A 25,107-nucleotide genomic window follows, 5' to 3' on the forward strand; every position below is an offset into this window, starting at 1 on the left:
GAATTTCATTCGCTTGAGTATATTTTGGAAACTGACTTTATCATTTCTCTCCTGGATCTGTCTTTAGTGTTTTTATTCCAGCTAGTAACGAAATGTAAACATTCCGAGATCGAGTTTCTTTCATAAACTTTACACCTCACGAGTACCGCGATTGCACAACGAAGACGTGTACGCGCACCTTAGATATTGAAAAAAATTATAATAATCATAGTCAAGCGTACTAAAGATTCTTCGATGAGACTCGGCGTATCGTTGTGATGTCAAAACACGAGCTTGTAGAGCGATGATAAAGAAGAAAAAAAAAAAAAAAACACATCACGACTGCGTAGCTTACAGCGACTTGTGTAACCGATAAAGATAAAAAACACGTTCTTAGCAGAAAAAAAATGAAGAAAAAAACAAACCACGAACGATTTTGATCGGTTTTGCTCTTACCTATGCGGTTTTACGTAAAGATTCTTCCTTGAATAATAACTTAAGAGGATAATTTTGCACGGTGGCAATAACATTGATATATTTATCTGACTTCTCTTGCGTTTCGTAAATATTTCCGCGAAATGTTTAGTCTTAAGTTGCATTTTCTTGAAAATACGAAAATACATTCCACTTTATCGGCTGACATTTGTAGTAGTAAAAAAAATTTCTAACCAGTAACATAGACAAGATTCACGTGTCAGCGCCAGGCAGGCACAGATATACGTATCTATCTGTATATGTACATACCTATATATCTATGTATGGTGGATCCCAAAACAAACCGGTGTCGATGACTGGTGAGTTTTTTTGTCAGAACAATCGTACAGAGAACAAGGCTGGCATGATACGGGTAGAGGATTATAAAAGTGAGGCGGCAATTAATCGATGACAGGAGGCAAGGTCTCCCCCTCTCCCTCTCCCTCCCCCTCCTAGCTCGCATCATAGAGTAAAAATGATCCGTTCCAACTTTCCGAGAGACCCCCTCGTGTGTGACGTCGTCGCGACGTGGCGGCGGCTTCGGTCATTCATAAATCACACTGTAACTTGTTGGCTGTAATAATGTGTAGACCTACAGGTATAGAGTGAAACACAACACGTGGCATCGTCGTCCCTGGCAACCGTCGCAACCTGACAACAACAAGACTCCAACCGTCTCGTTCTTCAGATATTTTGTTATTCAATTTCCATCTTTTATGGTTTTCAACACCGTTTTTATTGGGGTAATTGTTCGAGGATTTTATCATCCCTAGGTGTGGAAATACTAGTTTTATCTAGGTTGCTCAAAATCGGGATACTCGGTGAACGGAATTTTGAAATTCTAAAATTTCACCTAATTGCACTTTGTCCATTCTCAAGATCACACCTCGGTGATTTCACCAAAATTAGTTCCTTTCTGTTAACGGCTTGTAATTTAACGAAGTATCGAAGGGACGTATCTATACTACCGTTATGTTCAGGATACGTACCTAATTTATTCTGAATTCAAACGGCCTGATTTCAATCGATTATATATGCAAAAGTTTCCAGGGTGTTGTTGAAAATTTCAAATGACGAGAATTTTTCATTTCCTCTATATCGGACTACATGTTTTAGATATTCGACCGTTCCTTAAGTAACAAACATTCCTATACTTTGATTTGTTAAATCGTCAATGACGAATCAATAATTCTGATCGATCACGATCAGGCATTCCATAGCGCTGCTTTTATAAGACTCTCTGAACCGCCGCACATTTTTCCATAAGCAATGTAAATCAAAGTCAAAGAGCGAGATTATTACCACCACACAATTACGAAATTACCATGGCGTTTTGTGGCCAAAGAATTTCCAGTTTTGCGGAATTGCTCGAACGGCTATTAATTGTACATTTATCAGGCCACAATACGAAACGGCGATAACTTCGAAACCTGTGGATACTAACTAACAATGTCAGTTCCGCGTTATTTTTTTAATCAGCAATTTTACGTCGTCGAATCCTTTGAAAAGATAATATAACATCCACAATTGTGCTGCGGTGACGTCGTCAGGTAATACAGTCGACAATAAGTGTGCACCAATTGATTCAGCCTCGCAGGGTCGACGTTGCGACGATTGCACGTGTAGGTCAGATCTTTAAACTTTGTTATCAGGCCAATAACGCGTTTCAATCGTACCGCCTGACGTTCGTCGTCGTCTTAGTGCGTCGTGTAATTGATGATTCCTGCCCAAGTAAAGCCACGAGGACATGACGGGAGGTTAACGTATTTATTACGTAGTCTTGCCGTCGTGTAGCAGCAGAAGCCGCAGTTTCGTGATGAATTTATATGACATCTTTACACACACACACGTTTATACTTGACGAGCTTTTTAACATTCTTTGCATACGTGAGAAGCAGAGTTACCAGTAAGTAGGCCTGCTGAAGGCGCAACGGTGTGAACCTTCGGAATTCAGTTCGGCGTAAATTATTATCAAACAGAACGCTTCGACAGACTCTGTACCACTATGTATAAGCATAGAATTCTACTTCTCGGTTATTCCAATCACGCGAATATTCCGTTCATCATTTTTCCTTGCTCGGGTGACGACGACGCCGACTTTGCATTTCGTCTGGGAAAAAATCATTATTGCACAATTTTAGAATGGTTTTTATGGCGTTGGCTTTTCGAGACAAGAGTATCTTTTTTTTTATCTTGGTCTACTCAATTTCGGACATTGCCAAAGGTGCGAAGTAACTATTTTTCCTAAAAAGGCATTTTCACAGTAACGTTGCTAACTTCGTCTTCATTAATTTTACGCGAATCCAGGTATTATTCATTCATACTCCCGTGTTACACGTGTCGCGATTTGAGTGTCACTGGAGTTTTCTTTCTGTGTTCATTTCACAGTCGTATGGTACGCGATGTGTCGGCTTTATTATTTATGGTAGGTGTAGCTGCAGCAGGTTGTAACAACTGTACGCTACGCGGACAGAGACGTATGTAAGATATGTGTGCACATCCTGTTCTGTTTCAGATCGTATTAGGTATAGTACGCGTATTTCTGTTTGGTCTGTTTGTGTGATGATTGAGTACCAGGCTGAAGTTAGTAACGTTGATATATCGAAACGTTGAAACAAAAATTAATATTTTGCACCTTTAGAATACCTAAAGAAGAAGTTGAATTTATAAAATCCGAGTTTTTTAATGCTGTATTATTAACATTTTACTAAATGTCAAGTAATCCTAAAGCTGCAAAACAACTACTTTTTCCAAAGATGCATCATTGCAATAACGTTAAAAAAAAACTTCATCGTTTCATTTGCGGTCGCAATCATCTTCTTTCCAACTTTTCCTTTGGACAATTTTACCTGTACAGTGCAGTTCTTCAATGTAGGTTTTCTTTTTGTTTTTTTCGCTGAAATTGAACACCCGGTTTTTAAAGTGCTTGTGAAGCACCTGCTTATTTCCGGTCTATAATATAACACGCCTACTGTGCATACACGTTATTATTTTACTCGTGGCGTGTTACACGAAGATTAAAATGAGGAATTGGATTACGACCACGATGGTATAAAACGCAACGCATCTCATTTACAGTCTGTTTATTTACGGTGAATTTTTGTGTCGGATCGCTGATTTTGACTATGTTTTTTTATGTTCAATTATTATTACGATGAAAATATTACCATTGTGGATATCCGTAATTTTTAACATTTAACACGATTCGATTAAAATTATATAATTATGACAAGTAAGAGCGTAGAAAAAAATAAATAAACAAACGTTGTTAAAAATTGACGAGAGTGAGTATTTTCCGTTCGTGAAGAATGTTATAATTAAAACACTGCGATAATTTTTAGTTCCGTGCGTGATCAACGAATATAACATTTCTAACACATTTTGACTAATTAATTGTATATATAACGCTATAGTTTAATTATTTCGCGATGTCCCGCAGTGACGAAGAATAAATTTATATGTAGGTATAATAAAGAGACGGAAAGTAAGCAAGTTTTTTTCAAAATAAAGTCAACTTGTAGGTAAAACTTTGTCAACGATTTTTTAAATCTCTCCTGATGTTTAATCCTCCTTCGTCCCGACTGTTATTTTTTGATACACGGTTCTCACTGCGAACCCTTTAGTGCTCGGATGTTATTTTATAGGGAATTATTCATCAAAAAATGTCAAAAAAAAATTCTTGAATATAGAAAAATATATCCATTCGATACTCCAATAGGTTTAAGATCGAAATCTTTTGCTGATTCTTTGATAAAAATTCTTAAAGCTAGACATTTACGGAAGATAGAAATTCCCTCTCAGCACGGGTAAACATTTTCCCCGCCGACAGCGATGTTTCATTTTCACTCGCGTATCGAGAACTTTTTCGAGCTTGCAACGAATCGCCTGCAGCAGGCAGCAGACCTTATGCATCATCATACGGGGGTTGCTCGGGGTTCTAGTAATAGAATCACCCTCGTTGTTCTCTCCGCAACGCGTACAGATAACATCCACCCACCCGTCCGCGATGCTAGACACGCCACGTGGGGCGACGTATACGTAAATCGGGGTGGCAAATGAGCTTACTTGCATGCATAAGCGTACTTGGTAGTCACTTTCACGGCCTTCGAGCTACCCTTGCGTGCATCAGCATCAGAGCAGCAGCGCGAGGAACGTTTTCACCAACCAACCCGTCGTAACGGCTCCTCGCTATTCCGCAGGTCCCTCGATTAAGCACAGACACTCTGCAGAGGGGTGTGGTGCCTACCTCTCGGTCTGTTTTTACTTTTACAGCTGCTCATCCTTCCTCCCCCTCATCCTCCTTCTCCCCCTCCGCTCGGTCCCTTCCTACCATCTCAAGGACTATGCCTGTAATTCACGCGATGCTGAGCGACTCAATCGTCGTTGTTAAGAAGTTTTTTTTTTTTTTCATTTATTATTATTTTTTTAATTATTTAATTATTATTATTATTATTTTACTAGTGCACTTCTTGATTTAAACTGCGCCGCCGCGCCGCTGCACGTAATTCTGAATTAGTAGAGAGAAAGAGAGAGACGAGGAGAAAAGAATTTTGTTACACACGAACGATTAATTGAAATTTTTTGTTTTTATTTTCTTTAATGTTTATTAAAATTTCCACTATCCTCAGGGGCGTAACTAGGCTGAGGCAATCGGGGTAATGTCCCGGGAAAGGTAAAAAATGAAATGGAAATATTTCATTCGGATTCGTAATCGTGATGTTTAGCTGTTTTGTTTTCTTAAGGTCTGGTTATTGTTCGTTGGTTTGCCATCAGACGCCAGCGTATTATTTTAGCCAATTTAACAACTCGTCAGTCAGTGTACTTCTGGTATTTTCCAATTAAAATGCTTATTTCAATTCAATAATTATTGCTGTAGTATTTTAATAGTTATATCGATTGCATGGTAAAAAAAGTGAAATATCTTACTTGGATAAATGGTAATTCTATTTTACAGTGAACAGAATGCATAAATCGAATATCTTATTGTTTTATTGGGAGCAAATTTATGAAGCTTGGGAGGGGAGGCTCCAGAAAAATATCATTCATTATTTATCCAGGGGGGCCCAATTTGCCTTCTTGCCCCGGGACCCCCTAAATGCCTACTTATGCCCTTGACTATCCTATACGTATTACGCAAAGAATAGCTATATCGCTCAACGTTGATATTTGTTAATATTAACCACTGATTTTATTTGTATTGTAATAATTTTATCACCGATGTTTATTATATTCTTTCATGTATATGTGGGTTCGTTTTATTACACCGAGTGAATTAATTAACTAATTCGTCGCAGTATGTTACAGATAAATTAGTCGGCTTTTGTTGTGTGTTATACACGGCATGTATATTTTTAGCAAAAATCGCGATTTGCGTCACGCTCAATTTCGTTCCGCGTCAACTGCACTAATCACGAGATTATAACTACTCGCATCCGTGTTCTCACAATTTTTGCAACTCCGGTCCGGAACGATTTATTTCGAGTCCCCTTTATTAGATGCGTCGCGATAAGGGTTGGCTGCTTTTTCTATTCCAAAAGTCCAAAAGTCCGTCTGTTTAAACGGTGATTTTGATTTAATTTCCCGAATGCTCATTACTTAAGATTTCTAATTAAATTCAAATAAATTTTATAGCGATATTTTGAGTGAAGAGGGAGGGATGCTGGATGCGTGCGTTCGATTATGTCAAAGTTAGTGACGTCATCGTAACGGTTCATGCTGAGGAAAAACCGATATCTCGCGATTTTGAAATTATTGTCTGACATTCGGTAAACCGTAATAAAACAAGACACGTTCGTACATCGAAATCTTAGTTTCTTTTAAATCATCGTAACATTGAGAAAAAAACCACTTTTTCCCCCAATATTTCGTTACGACAACGTTACCAATTTCAACCTCGTTGCGTTCGAGCCGTGAGAAGGAAAATAGCGTCGAGTCGAGTTTGTTGCAACGAACCATTTGCTAATTGAAACTTACGCGTACTTTATGTGTCTGTATACATATGTAAGGCATAACGTGAAAATTAAATTAACCTACCCAAGAATACAGGAACCGCACCGCGGGCGGCGCTTTCAACAATTATTATCATACTATGTACTCTGCTCCTGCAGCTTTCGTGTCTCTCTTCGTTCCCTCGCCATATGCATATACATATAATATATATATATACACACACACACACTACGTACATTAGACACATTGTTCGTACATATACCTTGTAAGCTGTACCTACAGTTTCTTACCTTAGAATAAAGTTTTACTGACAATGAATCCGTAGTACATGTATTTCTTACTCTAGTTTCGGTTTTTTTTTAAATGAAGAATAAATAACCAAATAAAATTGTAAGGTTGCAAATCTGAATTTAATTGAATATATTATATATTATTTTTTATTTTACGTTCGTTCGATCCCTTTTTTATTCTTTTACTCGTGGTTTTCACTCGCGCAACGCAATGTATTATACGAGCTGGTATTGAGCTCAAGGCTCGTGAATTCCAGCAGGCGACAAGGTGGAGAAGAACGGAGAGAAGGAGGAACATTATGGAATATCGATATTATAATTTATAGGTGTACAAGTTGTTTATTGTTTTTTTTTTTGTTTTTTCTTCTTCTATGTGTATTATAGATGTAGTTGATAGAGCTGCGTGATAATTACGAGAGTATCTCAACACTTAATTTGAATATTAGGTTCAAGATTCTACTTCGCAATTTGATGTATGTTGTAACCTATAATATACATAGACTTGTATAACTCGTAAGATTCGTTCCGCAATTGAGACTCTCGCTATTTAGTACCGAAAAGAAGTCGATATCCTTGAAATTAGACATTCAAAAATATACGAAACTACTTGAAACCCTGCATAATATACTCGACTGTAATATACCTTATATTATACTCGTATTATATACCCGCTATTGCTAATAACGCAAAGAAGGTAAAAAAAAAGTGGGTACGATTTGATGTAAAATTCCTTCGCTGACGCGTGTAAAAATAACGAAAAATATAACTCGCGACCCGGTAATTGATTCGATCCCAAAATCATTGCGCATTAATGAAAGGAAATTTCGTTCGGTTTCACCTGACACTTTTCTTCCTGATTCACGAAAGCATTTTATGGTATGCACGGTAAGACGTTATTTTTATAAATCCAAGTTTCAAGAGCGACGAGGAAATTGTAATAACGATGTCATTCTGGGCTTGCTGTCGCATTTTATCTACGCGTCTGCATTTTTAGTCTGAACAAGAAAATTGTTGACTAGCGTCGCTGTTATTGTTATTACGTACATTCAATAGAAGCAAAAACGACGAGAAAAGTAACCAGCTAGGTGACGTAAAATTCCGTGCAAATATATCAGTCATCTGCATTATTGTTCCTTTTTCTTTATTCTCATCCGATGCTGCAGTCAATGACTGACGAAACTGCGAATCCTAACCACAGCTGGCACAAAATTAAACGCCTGCAAAATTCTACTAGTGTTTGGTTTTTCCATTTTCACGCTTGTGCGGTGAATCGCTTTTTATTTTCGCCAACAATATAATCGATCAAATTATTTGCCAATTTTCTCGCTATGCAGCTGTGAATGAATTGCAATTATTTTGCATCTCGGGTCTGAATTGTGTCGTCGTTGTCGGGATTCTTCTCGGGTTCGTTTTCCCCCGGCAACCAACTACCGACTTTTATACAGATACCTTCTTCTCAATGAAATGCGATCCTTTGCCTCATCCCCGACTATCGAATTACGTATATGTATCAACGTACTGTGTGTATATATATATATATGTGTACATGTAACTCGTATTTTTTTCAACTTTCGCTTCAACGCACAAACAAACGAACACGAACGTGTAACGTAAAAATATTTCGAGGAGTGGCCGTGCAATTATTAGATTGACATCTTTTGGGCGAGGAGGGGGGATTTTTGCGATACGACCTAGCTAGCTTCGCTAGGTGATCATAGTCGTTAATCGTGATACACGCGAGGTTAATTAGTGCTTCACCGCTAATCCGACCGCTAGTCATTCCCAGAATATAATCGTTGTCGACCTTCCGTTTCGAGGTCCTGACATTCTGTCCGGATGTCTGCGAATATCGCAACAATCCTCACGGTCTGCATGTACGCCTTTCGAAATTTCTACCACGAAGAGGATGTGAAAGCAATTACTACACATACGTTGCTCAAATTTCTGCGACGGTGGTTACTAATTACTTTTCGCGCGTGCGTGTGTTTTTTTTTTTTTTTTTCTCTACTTCTCTACGAATTTTTATAAGTCGAGGGGAAATTAACGCGAGATTTGAGTGACGCGATAATTTTTTGAGTCGAATTAATTTAAATTAATAAACAGTTCGATTCGTAAATTTTAATTCTTGCTCAACAATGCACTCGAATTCAAGTGAGTTTGAAGAAATTTGACTCAGCTCTTTTGTATTTCCTGTGAATTCAAATTATTTTATCTTTTTTTTTTTCAATTCAACCCAATTTCTTAATCTAATATAATTTTCTTTCATTGCAAACAGATAATTCTGACACCAGTTCAAACTAATTCAAATAAACTTGACTTAATTTTTCTTAATTCAGTTATTTCTGAGTTAATTCTCAATACTTCAGTTAATTCTCATTAAATCAGGCGAATTACTTATATAAATGAGACGTCAATTCAGCGACTTATTTCCTCCTCGTTATAAGTAATGATTTTTGAAATGTGATATACGAATTTTCTACAACGTTACAAGTAATTATAGATTATCATTGATTATAGGTTGTAGGTTGTTTTAAGGGTGAATTAATTAGTTCTAGTAGGTAAGTATGAGATGGTCAACTGTCATTGTCCCCGATTATGGGATTAAGGACTGATAAGTCAATTTCCCGTTTCTCGAGTTTATTTGACTCACGTTATCGGACGGCTATAAATACACACGCCTGAGTTTGGGCAACGTGACGTACATACATACAGGCATACGTAGATATGTAGTACACATAACGTAGATATTTATATATTTATATAAACACACGTGTCTGGGAGTAAGGATTATTTTGTACTCGCACGCGCGAGTTTAACTTACGTACGAGAAAATTGTAAAAAAAAAAAAAAATAGAAAGATGAAGAAACAAAGAACGAACGTGAAATTCCCACGGCAGAAAATAAAAGAGAGAAAAATTTAATAATTTATTATTCCTTTGTATAATATAATGCATAATTCACTCGTAATTAATAAATCGATTGATTAATTAATTAATTCGATCGTTCTATACCGATATTGTGACATCTTGTCGAATATGGAAAATTTTTTTCTTTCGTCTCTTTTGTAGGGTGTGCATTGTAAAGCGAATGTAGCATAGTCGATTGTTATTTTCTGGTAAGTCAACGTGTGTCTGTGGGTTTCGCACTTGTCAATTTTTTTATTTTCTTTTATTTTAGTTGCCTGCAGACCGTGGGAAACGTGCGAGTCGTAAACGTGATATTTGCAATTCAAATTCTCTGAAACAATGTATACGTATATGTACACATGTACAGGACAGCAGTAATCAATACAAGTTGGCCGGAGTCGACTAAATTGAAGAGACAAAGTGTGCATTTTGTGAGAGAAAATTGCAGTTGGAAACGATTAATATGCGATTACTGGTCAATTTGAACAATTCGACGCATTTCGTCGCTAATTTTAAGGATTAGATTTTATTTTAAATTCGTGACAATTTGTCGAACAAGCGGAAGTTGAGAAAGTGACGAAGTCGAAGTGCGATGGTTAGATATAACGTAGGAATGCATGTACCTATGATATAACAACACGTCGCTTTTTTTTTTTTTTTCATCTTTATTTCCAACGATGACGGGATGTTACAAATTACACCGTGTGTAGGCTTTGATCTCTCGACATTTCGTAATCACTGATTAAAACGACCGTGATTACCGGTATAATTGGAGTTTGTTATTTTGATTCGTATCATTGTCTACTTCGTTGTAGGTAGGTATATTTTTAAACGCGATCGTCATCTTCGTCATCACCCTCAACTGCCGTACCGAGTTTCTGTTGTCCGATTTATAAGCGAGAAAACGATTAATAATAACTTCTCTTATTTTATTTATTTATTTTACTTTCTTTTCATGTAACGAAAAAAAGGAATGGTAAGTTAAAAGTAGTCGGTAAAAAGACAATCGTCGTTATAGCGCTGCTTTTAAATTGAAATGCGATTAAATGGTTTCGCATTATTCGTATGATTTAGACGATTAAAAAAAAAAAAAAAAAAAAAAAACACAACAACCTGCGATTGTGTGCACTTAAAAATCAGCGAACGAAACACGCCTGCCAACATCAATGTTACGGCTAAACGGTGTAGCAGCGCTTGTCACAGTATCCGAAGCCGGCCGTAATTAGATGACGTCGGCGTACCTTTTATGCTATGTACCGGAAGGTGCGAGCGTTTTAACTGTACGATTTACGCAGGATGTAAAGGAGGACGACAATTTTATACTCTCGAAATGCCCGAGCTTCAAACGAGGCAGCCGCAAAAATTGTACCTTTACAAAAGCTTGTTAATTATACGCCAGGGTGATCGGAAAAATTGAGAATAGTTAGGAAATGTTGTCTATCGGGAAAAGTCAGGGAATTCTGAATTTTTCGATGGTAAAAGTCGGGGAATTTTATTTGAGAAAAATTGTCACCACCCTGAATATCGCAGGACGTTTTGGCCCAAAAGTCATACAGCTATGTATGTAAATTAACATTTCATTCGAATTGTTATGTTAATATAACGTTCAAAAGAGATAAAAAAAAAAACGAAAAATTTTGTCGCATTTTCTCTGTCTACCTTTTTTGTCCTACGATATTTTGGCTACGCTTTTTGAGCTTCTGAGACTCAAATTAGTCGGAAACGGTGAATTTTTGCCACTTCTCTGCCACAATGTTGGCGTCGTGTTAGCAGAGCAATGTAAAAACCAAATCGTTCGTTAAAAAGAAACAAATTTAAAAATAGAAAAAAACGACCATTCAAATTTGGTTAGGCAACCTAATTAGCACTTTAATAGCACCTAATTATGTCCGTATCTCATGGTCGGCCGGTATTTCTGACATTAGCTGCTCTGCTGCTAATGTGATCACGCACGATCGATTTTTCTCTGTCATATATAAGCCATGCGTCTGCATTGCAAACGACGTTCAATAAGTTTAATTGCAAAGAGTGAGAGGCCGTCGTGTAATTCTTAACGACGGGGTTCGCCATGAATTTATCGCTCGACCAGTCTATGTGATTGGACTTGTTCTTTTGTTACGGCTCCGTCTGTCGGAACCTTCCGGCTTTTTTGAGCATTCGGCCTTTTTCAGCCGTTCAAGTAAACCAACAATAAGTACAAAGTACCTTATACTCGCACAGTGCGAATTTGGTTCCAATTTTAATTGTAGATAATTATGTATTAAAAGTTATTTTATAAGATGTAACCAAATTAAAGATTGGGGGAATCGATTTAGCTGAAATTTCGACTTTATTTAGTGGCTGGAATTGAAAATCGAGACATCCTTTAATTGAGCAATTGAATCGACAGACCGGTTCTGCATTCGCCAATTGATTATTATCTGAATTCCTGATTTTTATATACAATATGTCGAGGATGACGAAATAATGAAGTTGCCGTCCGTCGTTGTCTTCTATTGTTCCGAAGGGCGGCTGTTTTCAAAAAGAGGAACGAAGATTTTATTTAGTAAACAAGCAAGCTCGGAATTGAATTGACGTCTCGATCAAATATTTAAATATTGAATTCTCTTTTAAAGTTTTGTTAATTAAAGTTTTAAATTTTGCTTTGTTAATAAACGGTGGTTCAAAATGCGTTCCACACGCCAAACATGTAATTCGAGAGTCTCATCTGGTCTTTCTCTGACATATATATATATATATATATATATATATATTAGGGTGTTTCAAAAAAAGACGGATTTTTTTTTTTTCTTATGGTGTCCAAAAATTGATAGTATACCTAAAACCAAAAATTTTGGCGCCAATATGAGCTCTTAATGTCAATAGTAAGGTTTGCCTCTATCCATTTCTTTATTTTCCATTCAAATAACAATGGAAATTTTTTTTTTTTCATTTTTGAATTTTTATTACTTTGGAACGGTTCATCGTAACAACAATCTGAAAAAAGAGATTTGTAGGAAATTTCACGCTCTACAAAAAACGTCCGAAGATCAAAGTTCCTCAGATCAACCGTTTCACAGATATCAGCGATCAAAAATAATACTAATCAAAAATTTCAAATATTTTCCAATAAAACTACAAAAAAATATCATTTGCCATATTTATATTATTTTTTACGTAAAATTACTTCGATTCTGTTGACCTGAGACTGTAAACTTTTTTTTTTTTGCTAATTAATTCAGTACTTGACTCACAAAAAGCACTCACAAAAGCATTCGTAACTTCGGAATATATTTTTCGCGAACATTTACAACGTCAAACGGTCAATTTTTCATATCAATATTTCACGGACAACGAATATTTCAAATCAATTCACGGTCTGGGCATTTGTATAAAAAAGTGTGTACAATTAATTGTACATATCGATTCTGAATCTCGTTTCGTATCTTCGATCCGATTTGAAACATGTGTTGTAATCGTGTAATGTGCCTACTAACAGGGGAAAACTATCGAGAAAAAATTTTATTCAATTTATTGACTGGTCCCTAATCTCGAATCGAGATTTTATACAGTCTAATTATGAATGCGAAACTTTCGGTTGGCGCGTGAGGGAAACAGGTGGTCCACTATATACGGTAGCCGAATACTCATCAAGATATCATCGGCATGCTGAAAAATTTTCACGATCGCGTCTCTAATATTTTATTTTCGGCATTAGTCATCGAATATTATATATAAACATCTTGTTGATCGATTGACATTTAAATATACATTATTATGCATAGATATTTTAACGTACGTTGAAGGTATAAATTTTTTCTGTTTCATCAAAATTTTGTATAATATTTTTCCGTCGTTAAATTATAAGAGTATCAAGTATCGAGTCTCGGCGATTATTCAGGAGAACGTCAGAATCGGGGTTTAACCTTACAGATTTTTTTCTCTGACTAATTTTTATAACCGGAGTGTTAAAAATTATTGAACAACGGTTTGCGACACCGTTTCGTAGCGATAGTCGTGTTATACCCGCATGTAAAATAGTTTCATCATCGTCATCGCTATTAATTGCATAATGAGAAACAACGACGTTGTACGTCGTTAATTGGCACGTAAGTAAACCGGAACACGGCTGCAAGCACCGGCGTAATGGAAGATTAATTAGTATCCGGGTCACGTCGTGGGTGCTTTTTCACCGAGATATTTTTTTAATCTTATCGTAGCGAAAGAAACTCGTGCATGGGGTCCAAGATCCGTTGTTTCGGGAACAGCCGATGATTGCGAGCTTAATTCATTGATCGTGTTTGATGTAATTTTTCTCCACGCAAACTTGACGACGTGACTGCTAAACGATACAAATAATTTTTGTAGACCAAACACCTCGTCTCGTTGTTCGCAAATTATTGTTGTTATTGTAACCACGTCAGCGGCTCTTGTTGCTTGATTCGAAACTATTTATAACGTTCCATCGTACCTTTGATTAGAAATCGAGATCGAGCGATTATGCCCGTACATACATACATACATACATATATATATATATATATACATTTCCAAAAGAAAGTGTCATTAATTATTATACCTCGAGTCTTGTTAACGCCTTGAATTATCGTTGCGGAACCTTTGTAATTCAATAAGAAGACAGTTTTATTTAGCGGCGGCTAGCTTTGATTTCGTCATTTCATGTATAGACACACCCTTGCATTATAGGCATGGACACGTATTGGAACGTAATGCGTGATAGAAAAATGTACGTCTACTTATTTAATCCGTGACTGGTTTGTCCAACCTTTCGAAAGTTATTTAGTTTTATTACATCGGTGAACAGGAATTTTGAATCTGGGTTCTCGATGTAAAATCTTGATTTTATTCCAAGTGAGTAATAGAAGAAAAAATCGTTTTATCAGACAAAGTTTGCTTCTTATTTCAACGTTCGAACTTCAAGACTTATTTATCAACGTTAAAATAACAAAATCAAACTATGTTAGTAATAAATGAAGATTTTGGTTATCATTCGAGGTATAGAAGCAAATTTTATTCATGTAAACATTAATTGAAAGAAAAAAATAATTTTTCGATGACCTGTGTTACAATACGTTTCTGAATTTTAACGTATAAGGTAGTTATTTTCTAATCTATCGACCAAATTCCATGATTTCTGTCGTATTGTTATTGATTGTCTTCTAACTACTCTATACGATTTTTCCAGTCGAATGTTTACTGGTTTATAATTGCGATCGGAATATCGATTTTTAATAGACGAGGATGAACCGAAAGACACGTACAAATGTACAAACACATTTCATAATTTATAGATAGAATCGCGTTAGAATTTACGTGATTTTTTTTTGTTCGCAAAGAAATGGAGATATTTGTGGTAAATAATAGATTGAAATTGGATTGATTGAATACGGTTGACTCTTAGCACGGTTAATGATGCGTTTATACGTACTTAGTCAGTCACATATTATTATATTCTCATCAAAATGGATAATTAATTACGTTAACGAAACGCCGCGTCTAGAAGTGTGTCCATTAAGTGTTCCGCCCAATTAATCTTTCGTCTTCAAAAACTACGAACTGTAATGGGCGTACATAAAACACAGGCTTATAACTTTTCAAGTCATGCCCGTTGAGTGAATGGTCAAAAATAACGGTTGAAAAAAAATCATCACATCGCCTTTGGAGAGAATAAACGTTTACAAAAGGACACTGTACCTTACGTAACAATTATATTACATATAGGTATATAATTGATTGGACGATATATGCATGATAAAGAAGTTATAATTATTCACACGAAGTGTTACATATTATATTATATATGTACGTATATACGAGGCTACGGCGGCACGATTATTCTTCACTTTGTTCTTCTTTTCTTCTTCTTCTCCTTCTTCTCCTTCTTCTCCTTCTTCTTTTTATTCTTCCTATTATTATTATTATTGTTGTTGTTATGGTTGTTGTTATTTTAAGTTTAAACGTCAATATCTCACCTGGTGAGGTAAGGCGCTACGCTGTGCGCAATGATGTGTACATATGTACTTCACGTATCTAATATGTACACCTATATGGACATTCGCGTGTAATCATTACATCTTGTGTTATATGTCCTCTGTATATATGCGTAACATATATAGTATACCTTGAAGATTATATATAATTGTTTGCTACCGTATAAACGTTGCCTTTCAACCAGCGACAATATACGTGTAATGTGTGAACGTTGCGTAGAGATATCATCGATATACTTAAATTACGATGTAGTAACTACATATAATTTCCGATAGAAAGTTATTGTTACTCTTTTTCTCAAATTGCTTTTATCGGTTTTCCCTTTTTTTTTTTTTTCTTCCATTTCAGTTTAATATTTGATCTTTTGTTCTGCTCGTTAGATCTTTGCGGTTGGTTTTTGTTCTCAAAGGTCTTTTTTTAAACTCTTGCAATTTGTAATCCGCGTTCAAAAAAAAAAAAAATAAAATCAAATAAAATAAATAAAAAATATTTTCGAGCAATTCAACAACTAATTGTTAGAGTCGCTTGGTTATTTATATAATTATTATTTGTTACATCTGCGAGAAGAAGAAGTAGAGATTATTTCTAACCGTGCATGTAACACCGTTTCAATTTAGGATTACCTACGTACATATTGTACGAGAAGGCGAAGCGTGATTTGCCACAATTATTCAACAAAGTTTTACCCCCTGCAGGGTTAGGAACTTCCCAAACACCGACGCGATGCTACATGCGAATTTAAATTACTCTGCTCCAGTTTCGATTCGATTAATTCGCCTTTCGGCGCGTTTGTATATTATTTATAACCGAATTAGTCGTATACAATAATGATACGCACGCTACTACCGTTCGTGTTGTTGAAAAATTTCTCGGTGAAGGCTAAACGGCGCGATTCTTTATTCTTACGATCCTTCGGAAGGCAACAATATTGTTACAATATTCCTAATGCACGCGGTATATACCTATATACATATATACATGTATAAATATCTAATTGCATCATATATGCAAGATTTAAACTGTGTCTAGGCCATTCATGCATGAACGGTACTCGAGATGAAAATATGCTTGTAAATGTCGCGCGAGTATAATAAATTCATATGATTTGTGATAAAAGTTTCACTCATACACAATTCACTGTTTTTTTATAACAAAAACGCCGGTTTTTTTTATTATTATTATTCTTTTCCGCATCATCGACCGAGTTTTAGGAAAACCTTTTAAAATTATTCATATGTATATATTTTCTGTCTCGCCTCTTTACATAAAATTTTCGCAAATGGGTATTTTTTTTTTTTTTTATATATATATGGTTTACCGGCAGCCATATTCTACCTGCCAAAAATTCTTGTGGATGTGTTATTTTTTTTTTCCTCTTTCTTTTCTTATCTTTCCTTTTACTCGACGTTAGGTTACGCATTTGTTTCTTATCTCAAATTTACGGCACAGCAGCGACAGCAGCCGGTTGGTAATTAGTCAGCTGGTCACGGCTGATTAGGCTTTACGTTTATTAGTAGATTATTATTTGGGCCAACGTCCTCACCGCAATGTTTCAACTTGTCGTTAATTACGTAAAAAGGGGTGAGAACGAAGAGGAGGAAAACTGTTGAAGCGTTTATAATAATATAATATTGGTGCAGCAATCGATGCGAGGGTAAAGCTCTTGAACTTTATTCGCGATTGTACGACGGAGTTTCTCTTTGAAAGTATAATTGTACCTTGCAGTCGCGTACGTACATACTTTGATCGTTGTTTTTTTAAGGGTTTTAAAATAGATGCAGGTAATGAACGCACGCGGCTTATTCAAGCCTTGAAATTCCACGACACAAAAGTCACCTTTATATTACGAGCAGGTATTATACCATCATCCTGTGCTGTATACGATCTGAAACTAAGTTTATCCAGAGTTTGACAATTGTTGATTCGTCAGTATCGTTGCTCTGTAAAATCGTTTGTGAATTAAAAACAAACCTCAAATCGATTTGTAACACAATAAATCTTCACTCGAAGTATAATAATCGAATGTTGAAATTTCGGTAATTGATTTAACGCGACGATGTGAAATCGGATAATAGTTTCAAAACGTGACGTTCATCGCTCTGATTTCATTTCTTTCTTTGGTCTGTCTGATTTGATAATTGGAACACAAATCGAATGTTGAGATTTTCTTATCTTCGAACGAGATGAAAGTAAATATGTCCGGTCGACCTATAATACAATAAATCTAAAAATAATCAGTTGTATCGGTCTCTTTTGATTCTCTGGCAGAGATGGTTGATACGAATATGAAATATATACATATGCATACGACGGTGGTACATGAGGCAAAAAATAATCCGATCGTTTGCGCAAATTGCATAATAGTCGGGTATTCGCACTTTGCCTCAATTAGGCACTTGCGGCGCGAAACGTTCCTCGGCTATCGAGACCATAACGCGTTTGTCTTACGGTAGGTTATTTAAACGTCAACGTGGGTTGTGGTCCATCCCAATCGATTAGGCCTCAACGTTGTTCGTGGTGGCGATAATCCAGTCTGATATTACGAACAATAAGGCCTCGTTCGGCCTCATACGTAGACCTATAGTATAATATTTGTGTTATACCTTGCAAGAGATGACGACGATAATATCTCTGATCCTTGATCCGTGTGTATTTTATGCTTGACTATCGATGTTGCTTGTTACGTTAATTCTTTCTTTCTTTCTTTCTTTCCTTTTTTTCTTTCATTCTTTTTTTCCAGCCAGCTGATCGATTCTGTGTACATTATTTCTTTGGCTTCTATTTTTGAATCGTATTATCGATTACCTGCGGAAGTTTTTCTTCTCCTTGCTTGTCCCCCCCCCCCCCCCCCCCCCCCCCTCCCCCATTCATTTATTATCGAGTCATCTTTTTCACTCTGCATCATCGTGCATATGTACATATATGTGTGTGTTGGTACGGGTGCTAGTACTCGAGAACGAACGATCAATCGTTTGGGCTAAATGATAGGTGATGTATCGATATGTATTAACAATGAGGCATTTGTACACCGCGAATAAATAAATTTCACGTTGACTCGGGGGGCAAGTTCAAGACGCCGACATTCCGGTTTAACTGATTTTTACTACATTGAACATGTCCGGGTGAATAAAGAAGCGGTTATAATGGTAATTGAATTATTATTTCAATACAGAGATTGAAGAAGAGAAAATTTCAAATTAAAGGATATGTATTTTTTTTATTTATTTATTTTTTTTTACTTCGTTTCTTTCTCCGAGGACTCTAGTTCGTCGATGATTATTCGACTTATTTTTATGACTCTTTGTTCGACGATTTGTGATTTATGGTGGTAATTTTAGATTATTAATTTTATATACCTCAACGTTCAAGACACACCTTAATATTTTACATAACATTCACATGTACCGTTTTTGCTCACGTCCTTGTCGACGTTTTATGATATTACCTCAGAGAAAATACACATTTATAGATGTGATCGGGATTAATCACTTTCCATTCGATCGCAAACCCCGTGGACATAGATTTATTTATATCGACCTAAAGATCTGCTCTACAGTTTGTCAGTGTGTGAGTATCTGTATTCAATTAGCTATGCAAAGACAGAGATTTTAGTGCTCGTTATTATTACTTATGTACGCATGGAACGCACGTTAAATAATAATATGTGAGTATATAAATACACGCACAAATGGACCGATGACATTTAGAGATTATCTAGGCTATCGGAGCAACGGAGAGTCGCGGACGTCGAACATGTTGCATGGATTCGTTTTGCATATTATTATACGTACATATTCTAATATTATTCGAAATAAACGTTGTCTCTCATCTCTTAAATATTTCTAATATGTCAAGAAATTATTTTATAATCAATCGAAGAAAAGAACTCGAGAAGACGAAAAAAGCGTACACTGAGAGAAATTTTTAGTTCCGGTTATCGCTCAGTCCTTAACTATTTTCATTTTTTACCACAATCGAAAAATATAGTTCTAGGTAGAAAATAAAAATTAGTTTTCTAGCTGTTACCGGAAAGTCTAGTATCTAATTGTTTAACTAAAAAAGTAATGTAAACCTCACAAACTGATTTTGCGTTGCAATTACCAAAAAAGGATCGAAAATACCTCGTTTTTCGTAATTCCAACGATATTCAAACAGTTTTTTTAACGATACCTGTTTTACTAAATTTTTCTAGTTAAATTTGATCAAATGAAATTTTTCCAAGTGTACAATTCTACAAAGCTGTTTCTGATTAGTTTGGGAAATCGATCGTTCTTCGCGAAAGATTAAACTCGGTCCGTTTGTAAATTGTAATTTATAATAATATACTATAATACCTTTGACGACAATCGATACGTCATGATTACGTTATCCTTTTAACAATTAAACGATTTATTAACGTACAGTGGAAGCACAGGAATCTGGTAATTGATTCATTAAAAATATGACTCGAGATTTCAACGAGCCGGCGTTTTTCTTTCTTCCTTTCTTTTCCTTATTATTTTTACATATCTGATATATTTGTTCAATAGGGATGTAAATTGGGACTGTTTATAAAAGAAAAAAAAAATTCAATTTACATTCCCGTAGCGGCAATTTGTCACTTGTGCTGCATTTATACTCGCCTGTCACGTTTAAACAAGGCGATGGGACGACCGGATGATTGATCGTGAGGTCGGAATTTTTACATATGACGTCATCGTCGGTTAAGTCTAACTCTCCCTATTTTTTTTGTTTTCTTCACAAACATTCGTACAGCTTGTCTATAACACGATACGTAACGTGCGAAATATTTTCAGGCCTCGCTAAAGTTCAGAAAACAAAAAGTGATCTGTAATTTCTTTCGTTTTATACCCGAGAATCGATCTATGATTCGGATAAATAATTCTTTATCCGTCTGAAATATTCACTCGTCGCTAATAATTGTTGCGCAATATTTGTATAATCGCAGACGATATTTGATCGATGCAGTTATTGTTAACAATGATAATAACAACAACAGTTGGAGTTAGAAATGAAATGAATAATGATATTTTTCTTAATTCTATCGTCTATCTGACCTAATATTTCATTTATCTGTCTCCTAATCGGTATGATTAAAGTAAGTAAACCTTTCCAATGAATGCGACTCGAAATCTCCGCAGGTGAATCTTTTGTCGCGTGTAGTGTTTTTGTTTCATTTCTTTCGTTTTATCTCGCAATCAAAAGTGGATAGTGGACTACTTTCTGGTCGATCCACTTGTTTCTCTTATTTCACAGAAAAATACCGAGTGGTCAGATTGAGAATCCGTCGTTCCGCTCCGCGTCTTTATTTCATTCGATACTTCGAGCCGAAAGAAAAACCGCAGGCCACAAAGAAGTGTCTGGGTTTGATTTTCAATTTTTTTTCATTTATTTAATATTACATTTTTCACGTCCTCTCGCTACTCTCGCAACTTGCCGGTACTCGTGAAATTGAAACGAAGGTTCAACAACCACCGAACGACCTTCTGATGTTACCGCAAGACGTTTCATTTCATTCTTTACAACACATACGTATGCGTTCGAATTTCATCGTTATTCATTCATCGTCTTTACCTCAAATCTCTGCAAACGCAAGCGAAAATTTCTTCACCTTTGCGCGAAATGCCAATTATCGCTGTATGTATGATCTGTATTTTTTTTAAGATATTCAGCGATATGATTATTTATGTTACAATTTTGCTGTCACGCTTCTCGTTCAACATATGTACACGCAGCGGATAAATGACAATTTCGAATCATTAATCGACGACAAGGAAACGCTACAAACGATTATGAATTTGAAAGATCATGCCTCCGTACAATTTTTTCACAATACAAAGTCTAATATCCTGTTTTCATTGTTTCGATCTCGTTTTGTTGAATTATCGTTACTACTAGTATTTTTTTTACGCCCATTATTCGTTGACCAATTTTTCGAACGAAACCAACAACTGCTGTACGTATTATCCTTTTTTCGTTTTCTTTTTTTCTCTCTCTCTGTTCTCTTAGCCCCTCGACACATTCGCCTATTAAAACACGCGTACGTGTTTATTATAGGTGCGCGAGTTTGTCGTACGAACGAACCTACGTTATTACACTCGGTAACTAGACTCTGCGGAGAAGTATGTTATAATATACGTCCAGGTTGTATACATACATAGATACATGTTATGCACGTGTAATAGACGACGGGTTACGTATGACATCGCGAAGCGAAAAATTAGGATCGAAACGACCAGCTATTTTCATCTCATCCTAGACCTAGAGACTCGACAACCTTGCGCAGTGTACGGATATTGCTCACGATTCTCATGCGCGTACTTTCATCGTCCTCCTCCACGGAGGCAGCGACATGTAACGGATATTACACAACTTGAATCGCAATAATTTGCGCTGCACGGGCGTCCGTCAAAGAGGATTTACCGTACATATACAATATAATACCGACAATGTAATACGAGAAAGAAGGAAAGAAAGAAAGGAAGGAAAAATTAGCTGCGAAGCCATAAATTATCATCAAACCCGACAAGAAGACGACTTTCATTTGACACAGAAATAAAAAAATGGCACGGATTTTATGAAGTCGCAGTAGGAAATTCGTAGAGTTCTTGCCATTACTTTATTTTTCTGTCAAATGAAAATTAATCGGAGTGTTTTTGTTTAGAACCGTGTATGGATCGAGGCTGCTGATTTCTTTTTCACTTTTGAGATACGTCGACTTTGGTAATTAGGGATGTATACGTCAACGTCGAAATCGACCAGGACACCCCCTATACGTGTAATTATCATGCGAAAATTTAATTGCGTCTATTTTCGCAACGAACAATCTTGCCAAATAGATTGTCAGACTTCGAAAATTTTCGAAACTCGTAAAAGACACCTTGTGATTCTTTCTCTTTTTAAAATTACCTCAAATAATGTGTAAAATTCTCCAAATAAACATAGAGCAGAAAAAAAAAATACACCGAATCTCAAAACTTTCTTATATTATTCACAAAGCAATAATTTTCACGGCCTGATCGAGTCTCGTTATCTAAGAAATACGTGCTCTCGTTCAAAATTATTTTGTTGCTACATTTATTGTTAATTGGAAATATAAAATTTGTCCTGAAGCACGAAATTGAATTTTTCAACTCATCTGCGTTTGTGAAAAAAAAAACGTAATAGTTAAAAAACGTCGAAAATCTAAACGTATTGGGATTTTAAAAATTTCAATCGTTCCCCCGGCACGTGTTAATATTATCTAAAATTATCTAATAATATTATCTGAAGTCGACAAAGAATTTTTTGATTTGTTTTCTCTAATACGAACATATGACTGGGGTGCAGTCGAAAGAATAATTCAAAACTACCAAAATAGTGCGCGTATCGGACTGTGAAAAATTATCGAAATCCTAACGTGCCCCCCCTTACTTTGACAAAACTTTTTCCTATTTCCCCTAAAATTACCCGGCTTCGGCACTGTCGTGAAAAGCCTGTCGGTGATATCGAAGAAATCAACGATCCAGCTTGCATGGATCCTCCCCACGACGAAAAATTGCCGGGTAAAATAAGTGGCAGGCAGGCAGCTATAAACGGAGACAATCTAATATCCATACAATGGGAGTTGATTGAGACGGTTGCGACGCCTTTTTCCATCCATCACGGTCCGGAGAGTCTGCAGCCCGGTTTGCCTGCAGGTGCAGATGCGATCTAGGCGGAGCTCTCGGATCGGTCAGGTTGGCTTTGCTTTCCGAGCAACAGGTGCTCTGCTGCTTCTACGGGTCACGGTTCGATGCCCGCCTCGGCCCTTGTCGTTCCCTTCTGGACGACTCCAACTTTTTCTCTCTCCTTTCCTCTCTATTTTCTCGCTCACTCTCCTATTCCCCTTCTCTATTTTTTTTTCCTTTTCTTTTTCTTTTTCTTTCTTTCTTTCGCTTCCACTTGACTCGGGAAAGAAAATCTCTCGACCTGTCGCTATAATCTATAATTGATCTTTGTTGCTAATAATTATAGATCGATCGATACGCACTGCGGTTAGGATTGCGACGATGTATTTTTTGGCGACAAGACGCGTTGTTTGTACGTTACATGGTCATAGTCAGGAAACATGTCAGGGGTTTTTGCGTCAAGTCAGAAAATTGTTTACGATGTATTTTTTTTTTTTTTTTGTTTCTTCTTGTAAACATGTCCCACAATTTTTTTAATCTTTTGATAAATTAGACAGATGAGAAATTTTTTTTAATTTCGCTGGAAGGTTCTCTTTCAACTTTGAATATTCCTAAATATTACCTTACAAACGATTGTAGGCATCGGATAAATGCGACAGTCTGACCCAAATGACGGTTAGTTTTGTCGTTGAGAAAAAAATTATACTGAAGATACGTATATTTTTTTATCAATTTGCTATAACCAAATTATAATGAGAATTGGTCAGGGAAAATTATACAATTTTTGTCCGATAAACCTGGGAGATTTAGTGGCCGCCGTGATAGTAAATGCGAATTCGATTTTCATTCGTTAAACGGCCCTGGATTGAATTTCGGTGATAAAAAAATCATTGGCTATGATTCATTGATTTTATGCACTTTGATCGATAATTAATTTTATTTTATTATACCCTAAGAGATATCTCATTCATTTTTTACAAAGATGTTGACAATTTATTTCGATTTATCAGAGCTTGATTGATCTTATTACATTATTTCACTACTTTACGATCGCGGTTGTAACTGTGTGGTATACAAATTTTTTCATTATTGAAAACATTGTACGAAGTAATTTCATGAAATCGGTATAAACTCTCTTCACGTCGAATGAAATGAAACGTTGTTCCGAAGTTTCTCGAAAGAATCGTATCTACGGACGGACTGAGAAACATTTTTCTCACTTTTTAAAACTAAATGTGGGAATTCAAAAGATTACACAAACAATAATAAAAACAAAAAACGTGGTCGATTTTATAGTAAAAATTTTTGTTGGGAGAAAATCACTTCATCTTCTAGTTAATTAATAGATGAAGACAAAGAAGAAGGAAATATCGATGAGACAAAATGTGGAGACTTTTCATTTAGATAATCATCCGAGTTATACAGTAATTGCAAACACTGATTGTGAGTTGTGTAATAAAGTTGTAATAATTATTGCTGCTCCCGCGCGTTTCGTTCGTTATAATTTTTTCTTTATCTAATCAGAACCCACACATACACACACAGACAAAGAGAGAGAGAGAGAGAAAGAGTTTCGTTGGATCAGTATTATAGTGATTAAAACTATATAATTAACGTGTATGAAATGTGAACTTTAACTTTGATTATTATTTCCATACCATGTAATTCAAACATTATGACTCTACTACAGCCGTTTATACTATAATTACTCCACAAATTTTACATACATATACTTATGTAACAGTATGAAAATAAACACACTCGCTTATTTATTCAATTACCGAACGATCTGATATTCTTGAAATATATCAATTATCTTCTTCTTCTTCTTCTTTTTTTTTTTTCTTTTTCTTTTACTCTAAGACGAAA

At 35.9% G+C, this 25,107-nt stretch overlaps 1 protein-coding gene across 6 annotated transcripts in view; it reads left to right on the forward strand.

Annotated features, from left to right (window-relative positions):
* Positions 1–25,107, forward strand: part of shot (dystonin-like protein short stop) — a 173,189-nt gene that overhangs the window by 993 nt on the left and 147,089 nt on the right. The gene's annotated exons all lie outside the window — the stretch shown is intronic.

Source organism: Neodiprion pinetum, chromosome 3 (assembly GCF_021155775.2).
Source record: "Neodiprion pinetum isolate iyNeoPine1 chromosome 3, iyNeoPine1.2, whole genome shotgun sequence".
Classification (NCBI taxonomy): domain Eukaryota; kingdom Metazoa; phylum Arthropoda; class Insecta; order Hymenoptera; family Diprionidae; genus Neodiprion; species Neodiprion pinetum.